The sequence below is a fragment of the Acanthochromis polyacanthus genome, chromosome 6, assembly GCF_021347895.1.
Source record: "Acanthochromis polyacanthus isolate Apoly-LR-REF ecotype Palm Island chromosome 6, KAUST_Apoly_ChrSc, whole genome shotgun sequence".
NCBI classification, from domain to species: Eukaryota; Metazoa; Chordata; class Actinopteri; family Pomacentridae; genus Acanthochromis; species Acanthochromis polyacanthus.
The window spans coordinates 17,517,633-17,529,969 of record NC_067118.1 but is presented as its reverse complement, the minus strand read 5'-3'; the positions used below and the strand labels follow the sequence as shown (position 1 = coordinate 17,529,969).

The following is a 12,337-nucleotide window of genomic DNA, read 5'->3' as shown; positions in this document are numbered from 1 at the left end:
CTTCCCATCCTCTTGTCTCCGTCAGGAGAAGTCTGTCTAGTGTGTACCTTGTATTTGTAAGTTCCGTTTTCCCCTTCTGACATTTTTGTAAATTGCTGTAAATATAGTGTGCAAAGAAACTGACAATTTTTATTGGGCCTCTGCCATGACCCATGACATGTACCAAGATACAAACCTACAATACTTAAAGTATGATCAAGTGCCAGCAACACTTGATTACTTAATTAGAAGTTTTTTTGGTCTTTTTCCTAAACTTGCTTCTTTTTTGGTCTGCAGTTTTTGACACATGCGCTCAGATTTTCATCATAAAAGGTATTGTCTTTCACCCTGTGATTGATATTTCCCTTTCAGAAATTCATGACCTTGATTTTGATGAAACCTATTTGTGTTCTTTTCTTTTTTTTTTCTTAAGAAAAACAGGCATCTGCATGGAAACAATAGCATGTTCTAAGTTTGTTTTGGATCTTGGTGGATCTACTGGTTCATCCATCCATTCTCTATACACCGCTTTATCTTCACTAGGGTCGCGGGGGGTGCTGGAGCCTATCTCAGCTGACACCCTGGACAGGTCGCTAGTCTGTCGCAGGGCTACATATACAGACAAACAATCACACTCACATTCACACCTACGGGCAATTTAGAGTCATCAATTAACCTCAGCATATTTTTGGACTGTGGGAGGAAGCGGGAGTACCCGGAGAAAATCCACGCATGCTCAGGGAGAACATGCAAACTCCATGCAGAAAGATCCCAGGCCCACCCCGGGATTTGAATCTTCTGGCTGCAAGGCGAAAGTGCTAACCACTGCGGCACTGTGCAGCCCTTATCTACTGGTTGAATTTCTGAATTGGACTGAGCTTTCAGTTCCTGATTAATTGCAGGTTAATGCAGATTAAATTTTTAGTGTTGTACCTGTTACTGGGACAGTGAGTTAAGTTTAGAAACATAAAATGGGCAAAAGAATGAAATGGTACTGGCAGCAGTATACTTTTTAACTTATTTATCAGTTCATGTTACATAACCTTTAATCATTTATGGTACTGGATGATGATGATGTTTTAAGCAAAAAAAAATCACTGTTAGTTATTATATTAACTACCCATATCGCTTCCATAAAAACTGCATATCTACTGTTATGTGGTCACTGAACAGTTACTTGTCTTATCTTCTGTCTCAGCTTGAAACTACAATCTCTGTGATTTTTGCACTGTTCAGAACACATAAAATAGCATAAATAAAAGCATAAAAAAACCAGCACTTTACTCCTAATACTTCCTGCATACTCTCATCAGGCATAACAATATGACTAAATGACTAATACTGTGTTGGTCCCCTTTATGTTGCTAAAACTCCTCTGACCCAGTGGACACAGGAACTCTGGGGATGTCCTGTAACACCAGAATGGTGGCAGTGAATTCTGTGGGTCCTGTGGGTTGCAGGGTGGAACTTACCTAGATCAGGCTTATCCTGGTACATCCCACAGATGCTCAATAAGATCTGGATCTGGGGAGTGTGGAACCTGGGTGAACACCTTAGCTCTGTCGTGTTACCCCGGCCACTCTTGAGCAGTTTTTGCGGTGTGTGTCAGAGTGCGTTGTCCTGCTGAGGGTGGCAGCTGGCATCAAGGACTGCTGTTGTCATGGAGGGGTAGGGGGTTGCTTGACTTGCAATGTTTAGGTGTGTGGTACATGTCAAACATCCACATGAGTGTCAGGACTAAAGGTTTCCCTGCAGAACATTGCATTATAACAAGATGATTGATGTTATCCGCTTCACCTGTCAGTGGTCATGATGTTGTGGCTGATCAGTGTATCAAACATATGAGGGTCAAGAATGTGCTGTGGTTGTAAAAGTCTAATGCTTTCCTCATTATCTCCTGTATTTTCCTGCTCTGTGCCAGAACTCATAGTACTTTTACAGTATGTATTTGCATATTTAGGATAGGAGATTTGTTTAGTAATAAAAATGCACTGAAGCAGACAAAAATACAATGGGTAATTATTGTCATTGAAAAAAGTGGGTGATTTTTTAAAGGAAGAGCTGTGCGTTGAGGGTATCTGATGACTCCATTATGATGTGGGGGGCATTTTACAGCATGGTGTGGGTCTATCTGTCCCTTTAGAAGGAGGAGTCCCTGCAAATAAATACAAAGTTGTTCTGTGTGATCACCTTTTTCCCGTGATATAACATTTTTATCCTGATGGCATGTTTTCTACCAGGATGAAAACTCCTTCATCCATAGGCCATGATGAGTCGCTGAATGGTTTGATGAGCAAAAGGATGTGAATATTATGGCTGTCAGTCACCAGACCTCAATTGGACATCATCAATCTTTTGGAAGAGCACTGTCCAGTGGAGTTCCAGAGAGTTAAAGAGTCAAAGTCAAGATGCACTGAAGCTGTTCTGGCACCATGTTGGAACTCAACATCTTACTGAGACATTTTATGTTCTTTTCTTTTAACTTGTCACCAATCTGTACAACATTGAATATGTCCATGTTTACTATGTGTATATCTTTGTGAGTGCCAACTACACTCATCTAACCTCCACTTTCATTCGCAAACAGATTCCTTGGAAGCTGTGTGAACCTTTTCATGTAGCAAACAGTTCCTCCTTCCTGTTTTCAAGCTTAAAGTATGAATGCAGCCTACATGTCTGACTTGTCCTCTTCTTGCTGGAATGGTACCAATATAAAAACGTTAATGCTATGGTCTGTCACCTGAGACCTATGGGACAAAATGTGGAAATTTATGACAAGTCTTTGGACACCCATTAATATCATTACCATGACCACTACCGCTGCCATCACTTTTCCATGCAAGTGATTGATGTGCTAGGGCTTTGCAGAATAATGTTCGTTCACGATACTACAATGATGATAACCTTCTGTCATGTCAGAAATATCAACTATGAGAGTGAAGAATGTAAGGAACTTCAGATGTGACATCCTCTGACATTAACTTTTTGCATCTGCACTACTGTCTGGTGCTTCCAGCAAAGGTCGTGTGTGTTTTGTTGCATTTGGATGCTCAGTGTATGGGTGTTCCAACCAGCCATCCCCCCCGGAAGTCACTTTAAAATGGAATAGATTTTTCTAGATCTCAGCCAAGGCTGTAGGGAAGGTCACTTCATTAATCACAGCTAAATGCCACTGTCTGCCCCTCTTCCTTCTTAACCAAGTAACACCCACAGATAACATCATTGATTGATACTAATAATTAATTCTCCTTCAGTACAGGACGACACAGAGTATCATTCAGTGGGGAACCTTTAATTACCATGTAAAGACTCATTAGGTTAATGCCATCCTGTGCTCTGGTGGCACGGGGGGCAAATAGATGTCTTCCTCTAGCCGTGGCCTTTTGTGAAACAAGATGCTTTCCCCTTCTCTCCTCCTTTCACTTCCTATGTCATTCTGTTTACGTGCTAGCCTACTTTGTCTGCTGATTCAGTGTCGGAAAATGTCAAGTCAGATTTTACTTGACAAGATTTTGGCAGATGGGTTGAAGCACATGATGGGGCAAAGAAGAGACATGCAAGCTTTGTGCATCTGCAAAACTGTATGAGTGTCCATGTATGAGTTTGTGTTTGCAGTCATGTGTACGTTTGCGTTTGTCTTGGTCTCATGTAAGCCACCAGCCATGCCAGTGCATCTGCTTCATAAGCAAAAATAGAGGACACGCCAAGTTATTTTACTATCTACCGATATACGCTGTGTGAAACGGGCTGATGCGATCTACCACCCAGAGGCTTTTACTGTGAAAACAATACTGTGTGACATGTTCACAAAAATAATGGTCATCTAGTACCAAATCATGTAATCTCTTTGTTTCTCTTGCCAATTACTAAAGCAGAGTAATGATGGAATTCATGAAAGCTTATATGTTTGCTGTCCTAAACAGTCAATTTCTAGAGCATTTTTCCTGGGAAAAATCCTCCCTCTCGCAGGAACTGACGCAGTTTATGTTTCGGGTTGCTGAAAGCGAGTATTAGCAGTGACAGCCACAGTTACTGAAAGAAAACAGCTTTTCGAAATAAAACTGCATAACTCACGCTTTATAAAGGTAAAAGCCCACTGAAGATTTTGATTTCCTTTTTTTCATGTTACCGTTAATGTACAAACACAGTTAAACAGTGCACACAGCAGGACCTAAATAAAGCTGCACTGGTTACTGATTTGAATAAAAGGCCTAAAATGCACCATTCAGAGGCACTGTTCAGCTCAGCCTGGCCCAATGCTAGACGTTAGCTCCATCTTGTGGACATCAGTTTCAGCATTGAAGAAAATACTGAGCTGCAGCGTGGACGTGATAACTGTTTTCTCACATCCACCGCTTTTGTTCACATAGCCAGACTGAGCCTGCATTGGACTGGAAGATGCGTGTAGCAGGATCAGTAGTAGATGATCTCCTAAATCTGTTGTATCTTTCAATGACATTTCAAAATTGGATTATATGATTCTGTGTTTTTGACGATGGGATCGTTCAATTGTCTAAGCTAACCATAGATCCACAAAGATTGAGATGATTGTAGCTTTTGTTTGCAGCTGTATGATATAAGCTAGTTATTTCAGTCATGTGAGAGCAATTTTAAATATGCAGAACAAATTATAATTTTACTTAATCCATTTCTCTCTATGTGACTGACAAATACAAAATGATTCAATTATAATCTGAAGCACTGCCATGCTATGGATGGAAATCGACTGCCTTTTAATAAATCCGTTTTCATGATGTACTGACTGACAGCTCCTTCTGCTCAGCTCTCACTAACTAACAGATGTGTCATACTTTTGGCATCAACAACACATGACGCTCTTGCAAACAAACATTTTGTCTCTGAATTATGATTCCAGATGAATTAATTTAATTAATTCACTGGAAAATCCTCTGTGTGATGTCTCAAAGATCATGAAAATATCTCTGACATTTGGCATTTCACTGACATTTATCCAGACAGAGTGACCGTGGCCTTCTCTAAGTAGTTGATCTAAACTATTTTTGGAGATGACCTCAAAAGATTGACAAAATGCAAATAAACTGAGAAGAGCAAATGGATTTGTGATCAATATTGGCAACAGCAGAGAGACAACAGATGCCTGTCAAATTGGATTTCTCAATTTTGGATTTATTAGCCAGCAGGCAGCATGTAAAGTAATTACATAAAACAATGCAAAGTATGCAGACTTACTTCTAAAATGCCTTTGTGGTAGAGTGAATCTAATAAATCAAAAGCACATCTTTTAACTCCACAGAAGGGCAGAAGGAAAGTGTGACTGCCAGAATGTAGTTAAAGTTTCTAGCCTTTGGTCAAGGTGAATGACAAGGTGACAAACTCTTAGCTCATTTGCTTCATTTTGCAGTTAGACTATTAAACTAATTCTGTGCCAGGCGCTAAATTGTTCTTTGAAGATCACTGGGCCCAGCCATTAGTTGATTATTCTTTTAAATTTTACTTTACGGGAGAAAGGGGATTGTAAACCGCATGCATGAGAGAAATATTATGACACTGGGTTTTTTTATGTGTTTTATGAACTGAAATGCTCCTGAAGTTCATTGATTTTAAAATGACTGTTGTTTTACTGTACACTGGTGGTTACAGTACAAAGAGCTGGACCCTGCTTGCTTCCGGGTGCTTTGTTCTTTCCTGGAAATCAGACTAAATAATAAAGGCACAAAAAGAGAAGTGTGGACAATTTAAACTATTCTGCTACAGCTGCACAATAGCCGGGGCAGATAGTAAACAAAATAATACTAACAAAGTACAATACGGAAGAGTGAAAGCAACAAGCGATGAACCAAACATGGGCATATATCCAGATTCAAATCCTCAGGAAATGAACAGCAGGGGAGGAAAAAGACCAACAGGATAGCTGATGGTACAGCACAGAAAAGTCTAAGTGAAAAGAGAGGACAGGGAGGTTTTAAAATCCCTGTCCTTTCAGGTCCAAGAAAAAGAAAGGCCAGTATTTTTAGGGACAAGATAATAATAATAATATAATAATTCTGTGAATCTTTTTAATTTGATCTCCATTCTCTGTGAGTCACAGCCCTTTTCAAAAATAAGGGAGGACAGTGCACTGAAGACAATAAAGATGGCTGTGTTTAACATCAGATCAATGGCAAGAAAAACATTTTTAATCAATGATTTTATCACCGAGCACAGTCTGAATCTTATGCTTTTAACAGAAACCTAGTTAGATCAGAATGATAGTGCAGCTGCTCGAGGTAACTCCTCCCAATTACTTGCTTTTAAGAAAGGCCAGAAAGCATAAGAAAGGTCGAGGAGTAAAAGTTTTGTTTAAAGATTCCCCACAATGTAAGCAGCTGTGTTTTGGAACATTTAACTCGTTTGAATATTTCAGCTGAAGTCTTCCTCTCAGGTCACGCTCTGACTGTTTACAGGCCACCCAAATACAGTGTAGTCTTTCTTGATGACTTTAATGAACTCATGTCTTTGATCTGCATTGACTGTGATTTTTTAAATAATTGCTGGTGATTTTACAATCTATTTTGATGACCACCAGGACAAAGGAACTAAGAAACTGTGTCACACTCTTGAGAACTTTGGACTGATTCAACATGTGACACAATAAGGGAAACATTTTAAACTTAGTCATCTCGAAGGATCTAAACATTCCCAGGGTTGTTTCCATGTGTGATTACTCCTGTGTTTTCTTTGAGAGCATCGTCTCTGTACACACAGTTAGTCAGAGAAAAATTATTACCAAATGGTTTATCACAGATTACACAAGTGAAATTTTTAATCTTTTTTTTTCTTTCACCTCTCTGCTGTGCTGTGTATACTCAGTGTATGGGCTAATATCCATTCAGTTCTAAAATTTCAAATATTACTGTTTTCATTGCTCCCACTGGAGTGAAGGCTATTTCCTGTAAGAAAAAAAATCACCATGGACAAAAGACACACTGGTCATGAGTGGGAAGAGAGACTGTCGGAAGCCCGAATAAAGGTGAAGAAAGACAAACCTGCAGGTCCATTAGAAAAGCTATAAGGAGAGACTTCACAATTACAAATTAAAACTGAAGAATGCACACAAGTGTTTCTTTTCTGACATTATCAACAAAAACAAAAGTAATACACATGCTTTATTTGCTGTAGTTGACATGTTAACAAACCTTCCAGTAACTTTAACACCTGAACTTCAGTCCGCCACAGCCTGCAATGAATTTACCACATTCTTTCCAGAAAAAAAAAGAAAATCAGTCAATATATCCACCTCAAATATAAAATTCATGTTGTGTCCATTTTAAAAGAGACTCAGACAACATGGCATAACTCCACCCAATTAGTCACAAAAACCTGGAGGATATCATACTATGCTGATTTCCTCCTCCCCTTGTCTGGATATTTTACCGACAGCCTTTTTCAAAACAGTTTCATGGGTAATGGCATCAGATCTAATCCAAATTGTGAACTCCTCTCTTTTATCAGGCAGGTTCCCTCAGGCCTTAAAACAGCAGTCATCAAACCTCTGCTGAAAAAGAATAATTTGGGCAAATCTTTGATGCAAAATTATAGACCCATATCAAATTTGCTATTTTTAGTAAAGTAATTGAAAGGCTGTCTTTGAACAGTTAAATAGCTTTTTAACAATGACCAGCTGCTACGATGTTTTCCAGTCGGGCTTCAAAGCCCACCACAGCACTGAGACTGCTTTGGTCAAAGTGTTTAATGACATCTGCTTAAACACAGACCGTGGCAGAATCTCCGTCCTTATAATGTTGGATCTCAGTGCTGTGTTTGACATTGTCATACACAGCATGTTACTTGACCGACTGGAGAGCTTGGTGGGACTTTCTGGCACAGTACTGTATTGGTTTGTTTCTTACCTGAAGGACAGGGATGATTTTGTGTCAGTAGGCAACTCTAAATCTGAGCAGAAGAAAATTATATGTGGAATTCCCCAAAGCTCCATCCTGGGACCTCTTTTGTTTAACATGTACATGCTTCAACTGACTCAGATAATAAGAAACAAAAAATAAATTACCATAATTATGCTGACGACACACAGCTGTATATCTCAATGTCACCAGGAGACCATGGTCCCATACAGGCCCTGAGTAAACGTATAGAGCAAATCAGTGAATTGATGTGTCTACATTTTCTTCAGTAAAACATGCACAAAACTGAGGTAGTTGTTTTTGGACAAAGAGAGGAGTGAGTAAATGCCAGCAAACAGCTTCAGCTATTGCAATAAAAAAAAACACACAGATCAGGTCAGAAATCTGGATGTAGTCGTGGACTTAGACCTGACCTTTCAAAACCACATTAGGACTACTTCAAAATCAGCTTACTATCACCTGAAGAATATTTCCAGGGTTAAAGGACTTATTTCTCAGCAGGATCTTGAAAAACTGATTTTTTTTTTTGCTTAAATTATGTTTTATTTCTAGGATTTAAATACATGGTTTTAATGTCTACCTTTTAAATATTTTTTGTTATTTATTTTCTTTGCTATTGTAAAGCACTTTGAATTGCCTTGTAGATAAATTGTGCTATTAGTCCAGGAGCCCAGATGGCCTACCATGCACCCCATGGTCTATCTCACTGGACAATCTGCCATATGTTCTTTGCTCAGATGTGAATTCTTGAGAGGCTTCAGATTTTAGTTTTAGACGGTTCAGGTTTCCTGTAAATCGTTTGTAACCATTCCAGTGGTGAACATGAATTGTCGCTGATCTGCTCAGAAAGTAGGCTACATTGTTCTTGCTCACGATGGCTCGATGTTATTAGCTCTGCTTCATGGCGTTGCTTGATGTCATTAAATTTTTCAGTTTTGGCTGATGCATTTTTGTCCTCATGAAATAATTTGAAAGGTCCATGAGCGATTCCATCAAAGTGAATCACAGAGGAAGGGCTGGCCTTTTCTTGTGGTTTGTTCTTTTTCCTTTTTGCAGAAGCCACTGTCGTCTTCTGGATGATCCATGCTACAGGTGTACTCAGCAGAAGAGCCTACGCAACTCTAATGGCATCTGAAAACATATTAAAGAAAAACATCAACACAGAGGTATACTATCGTTGCACATGTAAATACCAGATTAAGTGTTGTTAGTATTTAACTAATGAACAATAAATTCAAATTTGTATTCAAAAAAGAAACTGAAAATTGATCATGTCAAAAAATATTAATGCTCAAAGATTTTTTACGTTGCAATATACATTGTATCTGCCACACCTGGGGTAAAATTGGAAAATTTGTGAAATCTGCTGGTTTCCTCCATGATAGACCCTCCTCCTTTATTGAAAAGCCAAGACCTGGCCTAAAGCAACAAGAACAACAAACAAATGAAAGGTGATCCAAAATGAATCCAAAGACAATACAGTAAGTCAATACTTGTAAGCAACCAAACACAGCAATACATGACACTATAGTGCAGATACGCAATATAGAAGACATTCTATATATCTTCTATATATAATACAATTGGATTTGCTAATATTATTGGTTATAATGTGCATGCTAGTCCATCTGGGCTCCCGTACTATACATAAAATAAGCTTGCCTTGCTTACCTCCACTCTTATAGGTCACCCTATGCCCCTGCCTCTTCTAGAAGAAAGTATTCATTACAGCCAATTTTCATCCTTATTGAAAAGTCTACTGCCATTTGTTCTTCTGCGTTCCTATCCTGAATACCAAACCATCACTTCCTTGTCACTCCTGTTGCCTGCACCAACATGCCCATTGAAGTCTGCACCAATCATCACTTTCTTCTGGGGTATTCTGGGGGTATTCTACATCACATCCTCAAACTATCTCCAGAATATCTCCTTTTCTTCTAGCTCACATGCTACCTGTGGAGCATAACCACTAACAACACTGAACATCACCCTGACACTCTTTCTACCTCCACAACATTCCAAACAAACTCTTCAAGATAACTCCTACTCCATTTCTCTTCCTATCCAGAAGGAAAGAAAGAAAGAAAACAGTCGAGATAATACAATCTGTGTTTGTTCATACTGCAATTATATTAAAACTGTGCTTCTGTATCAGATTTGAGCCACAAAAATGGTTCATAGACATGATCATTAGGCTTTGCACCACTATGCAGTACGTGCACCAAGTCAAAATGTCCACGGCAAAGTGCACGTTTCCTAAGTAAGTGGGAATGTCCTGCTGTCATGATTCATAAACTTCTGCCAATGTACAGTAATTATTCATGACAGTCACACCTCCTATGTGTGTGGGTGGGAGCTAATGGAGTCATACTGACATGTTTCAGCAGGCAAGCGGTCTGAATCGTCCACACTGGATCTCATGATTTGTGCCACGTTTACATCATTTTATTTTCCACATGGTGAATGGTGCTTTACATGATTCCTTTATTTCTTTTTGCAAAGGGTAGCCTACATGAGTTCACATGTTATATATCTTCTCAGGCTGCTGATTTACAGGAACAGAGACAGAAGCTTACAGCATGTAACTGAGGTGCTGCCTTTTACAGTCTATGAAGCTGCATAAAGCTCACCACAGCATTACAACAGATCTTTGGTGATATAGCCTTCAAAATAAGGTTTTCTTTCTTTATCTTTTATCATGAAAAAATAAATGCTAATTTAAACAATAGCACATTTTAAAAAGCTACAGGGTAAAATTCTTCAGTGTATGTTTCAGGTGGGTGCTTCTTTGTTTAACATTTTTAACATTAAACCCTCTAAACCCCAAAACCACCACTGAGTTTAAATTGTACCATACTTTTTTTTAAATGGCAAAATTATACCATGTATCAGTGTCAAGACCTGTGAAAGCGGAAAAACGGTTGCTTTCTGATGGTCATGTCATGTGTGATATGTGGTTACACTGGGAAAATTAAGTAATTCTTGCCTTGATAGTGTTTTATTTAATCACTTGATTTGCCAAAAACAAATAATTGGCAACAGATTTGGTAAAAAGCAAAAAATAATAATAACAATTGGCACTCCCTGGTATAACCAAAAAGCAATGATTGACTTTACTGCAGCCATCAAACAGGTGATTCAAATTAGGATTTACTTGACTGAACTGAAGGCTGTGTTTACAAAAAGCTGTGAGGAGATATGAATGGAAACAAATGAAAAATGGAACATACTTGATCAGTAAAATAAATGCAGCATGACTTAAAAAATGTATACAGAGTAGCAAGTATTTGGACAATAAATTCACCATGGTAAAACATCTTTGAGTTGAAATGCAGATCTTGGCCAACTGGCCACACATTTCATCGCTCTTTCTTCTCCCTTTCCACTATCTATATGTTGCTGTTTTTAAAATCCCTATCCCAATGGACACAACAGCAACAACCTCATCTGGCCAGGAACCTACACTCTGAAGCTTTTAACATTGTTTAGTTTGTCCCCCTGTGTGCAAATGTTACACCAGAGCAGTTCCCCATCACTACTTTAGGGGAACACCACTGCTGCATCCTGGGCTTTGTTCCACCTGATAATATGACAGAGGCTGGCTTAAAGAAATACAAACAAGCCAAAAGCAGTTTTGTCCTCTGTAGAAGAATGAAAGTGAGGTGACCCCAGACCATTCTATAATGCAGAATGGTCTTGCTAAAAAGAGACAATGTAAACACCTTTTCTTCCAGTTTTAGTAATTGACAGGAAAACTGATTGACATGATAATACCGTTGTCGTTGTTGTTGTTGTGGAAATATTCAAGGAAAATTACTGCACAACACAGATGACATATTGAGTTTTCTTTACTTGTCTTCACAGAGGTGCTGGACTTTACATTGCAGTAGAGTGACCGAACGCCGAGTTTTTCCCAGGACATGTCCTGTTTTCACATCCCGTCCTGGCCGTCCTGGTTGTTTTTTATAAAGTGATGAAAATGCCCTAATTTTCATTGGTTTTCTTTGGGTTGGATTGCTAACATAGCATAAGTATTTTTAGCTGTTATTTATTTATTTATTCTAATACAGAAGAGACATTTCTATCAATATTTCATTTGTGATTTTTGAAACGTGCCACAATAAAACATGTTCGTTAACCTCTGAGAAGCTTATCTGAATTTGTGTCTTTGGTTATAGATAGTATTTGGCAATATAACAATTTTGTATTGCTAGAGAGGAGGCGTGCTTTAAATGTATTGAAATTATAAGGCATCTTTGAGTAAACTTTGAGTATCCCATTGCTGGCTGAGTGTCCCGGTTATCGGTAATGAAAATATGGTTACCCTACATTGCAGTAAAAAATGAGCCCAAAGTGATTAAAATGTGGCAGAGGGGGGAAACACTTTGTAACTGCCTGGAGTGGACACAGAGGGTGACTATAGTGAGTTTGTATATGAGCATGCTAGCAGGCTGCCTGGTTCCACTGGTAACCCT

At 38.8% G+C, this 12,337-nt stretch overlaps 1 long non-coding RNA gene across 1 annotated transcript; it reads right to left on the bottom strand.

Annotated features, from left to right (window-relative positions):
• Positions 1-7,089: 7,089 nt before the first annotated feature.
• LOC127534398 (uncharacterized) lies at positions 7,090-10,606 on the bottom strand. The gene is made up of 2 exons (XR_007942510.1): positions 9,197-10,606; positions 7,090-8,993 (listed from the first exon to the last, which is right to left on the bottom strand). It is a non-coding gene; the product is annotated as an uncharacterized LOC127534398 (long non-coding RNA).
• Between the last annotated feature and the right edge of the window lie 1,731 nt (positions 10,607-12,337).